We start from the raw sequence: 10,263 nt of genomic DNA on the forward strand, positions 1-10,263 counted from the left end.
ATATGTTAGTTACGTTAAAGGGGAAGTTCACCCATTTCTACGTGTGGCCTGATTTTCACTCTTTCTGTGCTTTCATCCTCATCCTTTTTTAAAATATTTTATTTTGGTTGTCACATTTTGCGGAGTCATCACTTGCCATTGACTATAATCCAAATACACTCAAACACTCCACACCAACTCATATTACATCAGAATCCTATTCTGAATGATGTATGTGCACTTAATTTTGGATTTGTTTTCACTGTGCCATAAATCCATGTTTGAAAGATGCTGTTTACAATAACAAAAATATACAAATGTGGATTCATGGGACAGTACAGAAACATCATTCAGAATATGATTTGGATTGGAGTGTTTTGGAGTCTTTTCTAACATGCTTTAGACACATTTTCATAATGCATTGTAGTCGATGGCAAGTGATGACTCAGCAAACATTTTCTACCTATTGACTCTGTAATGAAACAATACATTAAAAAAAATGTGTGGTTCAACTATAATCCCAGAAAGAGTGAAAATATATATATATAGTGTCCTGTCTTTGGCTATGCCGGATTAAGTGATATGACATGCTAACCTATAAAATTCTTTCTCTAATTAATATTACCTGATTAAGCTAATCATGTAAATGTAATTAACTAGAAAGTCGGGGCACCACGGAAGAACGTTTATAGAGCCGTTATCTTCCGAATAAACTCTTAAAATACTTAGTAATACTTTACATCGGTAGCAGTCAATATTAACCCATATCTTATTTTCAGTCTCATAATGAAAGTTGTAAATTCTTGGCTATCTTCACAAACCCTGGCTAACAAGTTGAATCAGCAATACAAAATTGGGTTTAATTATTTATTTACTAAATAAACTAAGCACACGGAATTACAAATACACAGAATACAGATGATGTCATACAGAAAACGTCCCGGTGGACGGAACCTGTATCATGGCTGGTTACACAAAGGAAAGGGGGTTGGGCTTGAATGAAAGAGCGGGAAGACTTAGGAATAAAGAAACAGCAGCTATGCTATCGTAAATACATTATCTTATGCATTCTAAATTACTGCCCTTTTTGAAAAGGAAAATGCAATAAATATTTACTCTGAGCTGCGCTTCGGTAGATTGGTCGTAGATGCTGGCCGGGTTGGTCAACAGATCTTCCTGTACTCGGAAGAATGTCTCTGGTGGTAAATTGGATACGTGGTGGTATCTTCGTCCGTCTGTTAGACTGGATCCGTCGTCCGTCCTTTCCTAGCCCACGTCTACAGCGGCCGCTGCTAACTCAACGGCTAGGAAGTATCACTTCTGTAGTGAATAAGCTCAAAGTTCATACCATTCGCCACCAAAGCTCACGCCGAGGTTGGCTTAGTTCTGTACTTGACGTGTGTCCTTCTAACGTAGAGGCTGCAGACCTCACGTACTGGAACAACATGGTTATCTTTTCGTCAAAGGCTTATATAGTGGAGAGGGGGTGGATGTGTTTCATCGTTTATAACCCCTGTCTCTTCACATGGGTGGGCCATTGATCAAGCAGGGCACTTTCCTTATGAAAACCCAATTCTCTCATTTGGAAGCTAAAATTACATTTAATCTCCTAACAAACAATTTCAATATCAAACATTTCAATTGCATAACAATTCCATGTTACTCTGATAACTAGAGGGTGTATACTTTCTCAGGTACAGTTTATGTCGTCCTGTCATCAGTCATAATGTCTCAGATGACAACCAAACTGACATACATACTCATTACGTTCCAAAGCATATTTCCAACTGGTTTTATTACCAAAATATGGTTCCTTTTCCCCATTTGTTTGATGTTCCCAGACTCTCTATATTTAACGCAGGCCATTCAAGTCCTTCAGTAGGGTCAGAGAGGGGAAGGGAGAAAGGTATTTATGGGGGGGGGTCATAAACCTTACCCACAGGCCAACGTCATGACAGTCCCCCAATGTTGGGTTCAATCTTGCGATTAAACTGCATGTTGTAAACCAACATAAAAATGAATGTGGGTTGTCCTGGTTGTGGATCATCGTTGTGGTCCCCATCTGGCGGTCGACCCGGGTAGGGTCTCTGCAAATGAAGAAGTCCGTTCCATGGCTCGGCAGCGGATGTCCAGATTGGGATCGCCGTTCCGGACCCGTCGTCTGGTCGTCCAGACTGGAATATCTGGGCAGTAACTTAGGCAGATGTTAACAACGCACACACACTCATGAAATATATCATTACATTTCCTCCCAAATGAGCGGCATTGTGGCACTAACTGATGGTTGTATGGGGGAGTTGTTTATGGCTCTATCACTTTCTATGTGCCGAAGAAAATGAAACAAAATGAATGAAAGCATAAACAAAACAAAATATAGTTATGCCACCTTAATCATCTAATTGGACTGTATTCTATCTACGTCCATGGTCTTGGCAAAATGACCCTATCATGGCATTGTCTAATGTCATATCTAGGGCTTTCCTAATTTGCGGGGTGGCGCTTAGGGTACTATCCTAAGTTGACAACTATATGATAAGTCTACAGCTGTAAGGCACTAGTTTTGGGCAGTCTACAGGGATGACCTATGGACTTCTGGTTAGAAAACTGGTGAGTGCTGTAGAGTCAAAGGCCTAGAAGTAAATGTTCAACTTTACTAAGGCTGGTATTTTGCTTGGACCTTTAAGTGATCCTAGCATAAATCCTAATTGGATGTTCCGTTGTGCATGTGCGTTTATGCTTACACAATCGCGCATGTCAAGGGAAGAAAACCAAGTATCCTGGCAGATTACAACTTGTTCAGAATGAGTCTGACGTAGTCAGGTAATTTTCAGGTCAATGCCTGGAGGTCCGTCAGAATTGGTGTCAAGGGAGTCTGTAGTAGTTTTTCTACAAGTCACTGTGTCTTCCACTATTGTAGTGGCAGTAGGTATGAAGTCTATTTCATAGCTATGTTATCCACGGAGGAGCTAACCTCACGACGGAAGTACTCTTTAAGTATTAGACCAGTCGTACGTGGTGTGATCATGGTTCATGACTTCTAATAACTTTTCTCCTGAACGGAGGGTTCTATTTATTAGTGGCATGTGTTAACCATTGGAAGAGTGCAATGGAGATTCCCTTCCCCGTGTTGCACTCTGAGTGACTCCTATGACGCTATTATCAATAGCAATTTAACTTGTGAGGTTACAAATCCTCTTACTGAGTGTTGCTGGACTGACTGTGGTATTGGTACTGGTATTCAAGGGGTCCAGTACTCCTACCGATTTATTCTGAAATATTATCTATCGGAACACATGATTGGAGCATATTACTAGTTGTATTGTAGTTGAACCTACACATGGCAAGGAATGATTATTGTTGCCATTTGTTTTGGAGGTGGACAAGTCCATTGGACTTCCTTTACGACCAGTGTGGTACACCTCAGTACTATCTTAGATGTGTTCTAAGATAATCCCCGTCTAGGGGCCTGTCTGCTCCTCACTGTTCTCATAGGGGAGTTTACAACTAGATTTGATTTATGCTCTGGCGGCCTCGTACGGTGTTGTCCGTAGTCTCGACCCCCCCCACCGGCCTCGATGAGGCTCATCATGGGTCTGGGCTACTATTCCCCCCCTTTGTGTCTCGGGACCCCCCCACCAGCGGGTGGTGTTGGTGTCCGAGGCGCAAATGAAAAGGTCGGACCCTATGTACGAGTTGTCAGTGGCCGCGTTATTATGAGAATGGCTGTAACCTTTCAACCAAATCTCCTGGTTTTTGTGCTTCAACACCCTCAGTGGCTGTCGAGGTCTGTCAGTCACCACCGCGTCCGCGTGTGGCAACCTCTTCAGTACCTGCAAACTGAGACGAGGATATTGGTCTGTGATATCGCAAAGTGTTTCACCAGTGGGAGTCATCGGGTCAGTTGCTGGACTGACGCCATTAGTGTCATTGTAAGGGGTGACAGTCCCCAACAAAGCAGAAGGTGTATCATCGGAAGCAGAGTGTACTCTGCGCATCAATGTTTTTCTTGCTGAGACGGCCGCAGTGCTTGCGGAAGTGTCCGAAGAGCATGAGAAGTTCATCTCAACTACCGTAATGCACAACTGCAAGGAGGAGGGAATTTGCTCATTCACAGTGACAGCTGGCTTGAAATCATGAAAAGAATGGTCAATCAGATTGGCTGATGGAATGTGTCGAGATATCGTAATATCTCCTTGGATCGGATTCTGCACCAAGAGGTTTCTAAACGTCTTTTCCCAAAGGGGTGCTTTCGACAGATACCCCTCGTGAAGGACTGCGTTGCAGCTAGCGTTAGGGGAAGACAGTGTGGTCAGTGGAGAAGGCACTGTGGCCTGTGACCATACCTGGTTGGTTTTCCAATCCATCAATGGGAGTAACCGATCCATCAAGTCTGCTCCAAGTAGCAGGGGTACAGTTTCGAGGCTGGTAACATACACAGGGTGAACGAGCGATACGTCCTTGAAGTGTAGTTTCAGCATGACTCTCAACATGACCCCTCGATGTGTAGTGTCGCATCGTTCCACTTTTAACCAACGTTTAGTTGGCTTCAAAGCCCTTTTGAGATCATCAAACAATGTTTGAGAGATGAGTGATATTGTCGCACCCGAATCAATTAGCGCATGACAAGTTAAGCAGTCCTCCAGGACTGTTTCCAGGTATGGCCGTTTAGATTCGTGGTTTGTGGACATATTCCCCACAAAGTGGAGTGGTCGTTCGCAACGACGTGATGTGTCATTTCTGTTCAAGGTGGAAGCAGATTGACTTTTCGGATTTTGAGTGGGCTTGGCTTTAACCTCTATGGGCTAGGTGGGACGCTAGCGCCCCCCCCGTGGTGCACTCCATCAACAGCAGGTGCATTTCAAGAGCGGCAAATTTGAAACCAAATAAATGTCAAAATTCAAATTTTTCAAACATACAACTATCTTACACCCTTTGAAAGATAAACATTTCCTTAATCTAACCACGTTGTCCGATTTCAAAAAGGTTTTACGGCGAAAGCATAAAGTTAGATTATGTTAGGAGAGTACATTGACAATAGCTGTGTGTAATGTTTTGTCAATTCAAAGACAGGGTCACCAAAACCATAAAACCAGCTAAAATGATGCACTAATCTTTTACAATCTCCATCAGATGACACTCCTAGGACATTATGTTAGACAATGCATGCATTTTTAGTTCTATCAAGTTCATATTTATATCCAAAAACAACGTTTTACTATGGCATTGATGTTGAGGAAATCGTTTCCCTCCAATAACCGGCAGTCAAGTCAGCACCACAAATTAAATAATTACAATTAGAAAACATTGGTAAAATATTATATTGTCATTTAAAGAATTATAGATTTACATCTCTTGAACGCAATCAACTTGCCAGATTTAAAAATAACCTTACTGGGAAATCACACTTTGCAATAATCTGAGCACTGCGCCCAGAAAAATACGCGTTGCGATACAGACTAGCCGCCATGTTGGGGAGATCTAAAATCGAAAATACTATGTAAATAATCCATTACCTTTGATTCTCTTCATCAGATGTCACTTCCAGGTATCACAGGTCCATAACGAATGTAGTTTTGTTCAAAAAAGCTCATCATTTATATCCAAAAAGATCTGTGTTGTTAGCACATTATCTAAGCCAGCCAGACTTCTCGTCATGAACGAGGGGAAAAAATATATTTTTGTTCGTTCAAACATGTCAAACGTTGTATAGCATAAATCATTAGGGCCTTTTTTAACCAGAACATGAATAATATTCAAGGTGGACGAATGCATTCTCTTTTAAAACGTTTTGGAACGAGGGTACCCAACATGACCTCGCGCGCCAGAGTCTAATCGGCCATCACCGTTCCATGGCTCTTGTTCGGTCAGATCTCATAGTAGAAGATTCAAAACACTTTGTAAAGGCTGGTGACATCTAGTGGAAGCAATAGGAAGTGCCAAAACATTAATCAGCCCCTGTGTGTTTCAATGGCATAGGCTTAAAGGTAATTCAACACATCAGGTATCCACTTCCTGTCAGAAAATGTCTCAGGGTTTTGCCTGCCAAATGAGTTCTGTTATACTCACAGACACCATTCAAACAGTTTTAGAAACTTTAGGGTGTTTTCTATCCATATATAATAAGTATATGCATATTCTAGTTACTGGGTAGGATTAGTAACCAGATTAAATCGGGTACGTTTTTTTATCCAGCCGTGAAAATACTGCCCCCTAGCCCCAACAGGTTAACGAAGCGTTTGACCTTTTTCTTCGCAACTTTTGTATCAGAGTCTATAGACAAAGCCCTGGGGCTTGTTTCTTGATAAAGCGGTCCCTGGATAGGGTCTTGAATGAGAGTGGGAGAAATTTGAACTTTAACGTCCTTGCTATGGGTGTTAATTTCTGCGGACCTGGTGTCCGGTAATTCCCCGTCTAGTCCTTGTGACTTATCTTTTACCCTTTTCTCAAACTGTTCTCGCTTTAGTTCTTCCCGTAGTGGGACTTCTGGAGAACATTGGTCTACGTTTTGATCGTCCTTCAACCCTTTGTTACCCTTGTGTTCTGACACTTTGTGTGGGTTAGGTGCAGGAACGTAGCGAACAGGTCGATTGTAGCGGTAGTCGTTTTGAAGGCGACGTACTTTACAGTTATTTCGACCGCGGCGGTTATTGGAATCATGGTTTCGTGGTAGAAACTGTTGTTGTGCGTCATCTCGCGACGCTCCAATACCTGATAATGCACCCTTTAACTGGAGTGAGTGCTCCTGGTCAAACTTCAAAACCGAGTGGTCAGGGCTCTTAGTGTTGCGAGCTTTTGATGCCTCAAAAGCTGTGCTTGCAAGCTCTTTGAGTTGTAAGATAGGCAAGCCAACGTGGGCTGCAGGGCCCAAGTAGGTAATGAAGGTGGGATACATGTTCGACAGAAACATTTGTTTGAATGGTAACAGCTCTTCCATTCCTGTTTCCGTGAGTAGGCCAAAGTAAGCTGAACGAAGCCTATGATAGAAAGCTTGTGGGTGTTCGTTCCGAGCTTGTTTGACCGTGTTAGCCAGTGAGCTATCGTGTTTGCGAGTCGCAGAACCACTGAATTCTAATTTCAAAGCTGTGGCAAGTTTAGCGTAGTCATTTAGCACGTGTTGCTGTTGTAGACGAATGAACCTCGTCACGTGTCTATTCGACGTTCGCTTCAACAGGTAAACCCTGTCAGAACCCGTAGCGTTCGGGTAGCCACCCAACACGTCCTCTATGTCAGCTAGGAACGTCTCAGTATCGTTTGGCTGACTTGGAACGGGGTCAAAGGTGGGGAAATTCTTGACGAGTTTGTCAAGGTATTCCGCGCCAAGCGGGCGGAGAGGATTGGCTTCATACTGTGGAGAAATTGGGGCCGACAGGCCAAGAGGAGAAGCCAAGCTTTGACTTTGTTGGCCAAGAGGCTCCATATTACTCAGTGCCGAATGGCCAAGAGGAGAAGACTGAGGGACACATGATGGAGGCAATGTCTGAAACCTATCGTCTTCACTCCTTTGAGTACCGGACTCCGGTTGCTTGGATGGGTAGTCATGCTGTAGAGCGTGACCATTCTGGACTTCCTCCAGATGGTACCTAAGGGTGGTCTTCTGCTGCATTGCAGAGTCCACTTGAGCACTTAGAGTACCGATTTTGGACACGTGAGTGTCACCTCTGCTCCTTTCCGTCTCAAACTTATCTGTCATGGTTTGCAGATAGAGGTCTCGAGTACAGAGCGAGAGATTCAGTGATGAGATTTCCTATATATCCCTAATATTTCCATCCTCATCACCTGAGTTCTCTCATCATTCATTTGGTCAGCAACTTCAATAAGTTCTGCTGATTTGTCATCCAACTTTGTCATTGTGTTCATCAACTGATCGTCTTTGGTCAGCAGAATTTGGAGTAGAACATTGTTACCTTGAGTAACGTTCAACAAAACTGCCTGCATGTTATCAAATTGCGCGTTCCTGTTTGTAGATAACTCGACAGATTTATCTAGTTTGGCGTGGACTACATCGCATTTAGTTTGGGCTAAATGGAGTTGTTCCTGCAGACGATGATTTTGTTGGAGAGTTTGTGCTCATTCATCGTCATAAGTATTTGCAATTACTTTTAATTCTTCCGATTTCAAACGCAGTTCCTCGACTAGCAGAATGTTTTCATTTCCTGCTTTTGTCAATAGTTGCTCAGTTCTCTCCACCTTTGCTCTCATGTTAGCCATGTCTTGCACGTGCTTCAGCTGTGCACTGTGGTATTGGATCGATGCCAACCTTTGATGGCGATACATAAGTGCTAAAGTGGAGAGAACCGTCACAAAGCCTGTGTTTGATGGTTGATTTTGGAGAGCGTTCGCAATTTCGGCTGTGTTTTCGCTAATGTCATAATTAGGGTTGGTATCCCTGCTGAGGTCAGAGATCGATCCTTTTATGGGTTGAGGTTCACTAATTAGCGGGGGAGTGGTGACCACCTCCTTTGGTAGCTTGCACATTATTAGAAAAATTTAGAGGAAAAATGTTCCTAATTGTTTTCAATGTTTGGGTTTGGAATTCATTGGAAGCTGCAAAGACAAGTTTAATCTATTTATAGATGTTGACGAACCATCAGTACTGTACCAGTAATGTGGAAGTTGGACGTGAATGAATTTGCAAAAGCAAATTGAATTAATTAATCAATGCCAATGATTAATCCTACCTGGGTAGGCTATCTGGGTATTAAACTTGAATTAACCTGAGGTTGCTTCATCCAGGTTAATATGGGAAGTTTAAAAGTGTCTCATTTGATTGCAAGAACATTAAGGTATGTTCAACAATTTAACTTATTAAATTGAATGAGATGATAATCCATACAATCTCCATTGATTGGATATCATAAGTGTAAACAGTAGATCAAATGTTGGGAACACTCCCCACTATGGTACACTTCTTCCTTGGGCCGAAGCCACATGGGATTCCCGCTGGGGCAGGACTTCTGTCAGTACTGGATTACTGAATGGGTTTTGCAAAAACCAAATTTTACTGATTGATCAATTTTAATGATAAATCAAACCTGTATAGGCTATTTGGGATTTAAACTTTAATTAACCTGAGAGGTTTATTCATCTAGGTTAATGTGGGAAAAAGATTACAATGTCTCATTTAGAAAACTTATTTAAAAGATCCACTTGAGAATGTAAATCTGGCAATTTCACTTATTAGTTCAATTGAATAAGACATCGATATCCGTCTGGATATCACGAGTAACGACTTGAGTGTCACCTGACTAATTATTCTTGAAGGAAAGTACTGGTGACTCTTCAGAGGTCCCTGCTGGCACACGCTGAAATCCAACTCAAGTCGGATGAATTACAATGTGGCACAAAACAAAATGGCTGTTTTCCCTTTTGTTAGCTTAGCATCTCGAGCAAGCTAATGCTACTTGATGCCTGAAAAATGCTCAACATAGGATTTCCTTGGCAAGGGAAAGGTTTTACTTATAACGTATTATGTTCAAACCCTTTTCGGCGATATTTGACGATGTTTTAACCGGAACTCGCGGCAAACAATCGAAATGCACCGTGGTCTACTCGCATCGAAACGCGAGAGAGACAGAGAGATACTTATCGCTGGTCAAGCTAATCTCTCCTAAATTTCAATCGGCTGGGTCTTTGTCCTCGCTCGAGAAATTAATAATGACCTAGCCAACACGCGTCTGAAACGCGAGAGGCAGAAATACTTAGCGTTTGGCCAAACGTGCTATTTCTCAGATAGCTTTATCAGTCCTCATACAGAACTGTATAGCTTATGCTCGCCACTGAATACCTCAGAGCACAAAACGGAGGCGATTCTCCAGAGCACACACGCACCAATAATTCCGGTCTACAATTCCCATAATGTATATAATAAACTTGGTATATTATGTAATCTGCTTTTCAATTTTATATAGGCTGAATCAAAATGAAAGCGTCATCCTATTTTAGATTCCTCGCACGGGGCGTCATTATGTTGTCGAAATTACCCAAACGTGCGGCCTAGTTTTAGAGTCCTCACAGGGGGCACCATATGTCGTGTCTTTGGCTATGCCGGATTAAGTGATATGACATGCTAACCTATAAAATTCTTTCTCTAATTAATATTACCTGATTAAGCTAATAATGTAAATGTAATTAACTAGAAAGTCGGGGCACCACGGAAGAACGTTTATAGAGCCGCTATCTTCCGAATAAACTCTTAAAATACTTAGTAATACTTTACATCGGTAGCAGTCAATATTAACCCATATCTTATTTTCAGTCTCATAATGAAAGTTGTAAATTCTTGGC

This window comes from Salmo salar, chromosome 15 (assembly GCF_965601325.2).
Source record: "Salmo salar chromosome 15, fSalSal1, whole genome shotgun sequence".
Taxonomy (NCBI): Eukaryota; Metazoa; Chordata; class Actinopteri; order Salmoniformes; family Salmonidae; genus Salmo; species Salmo salar.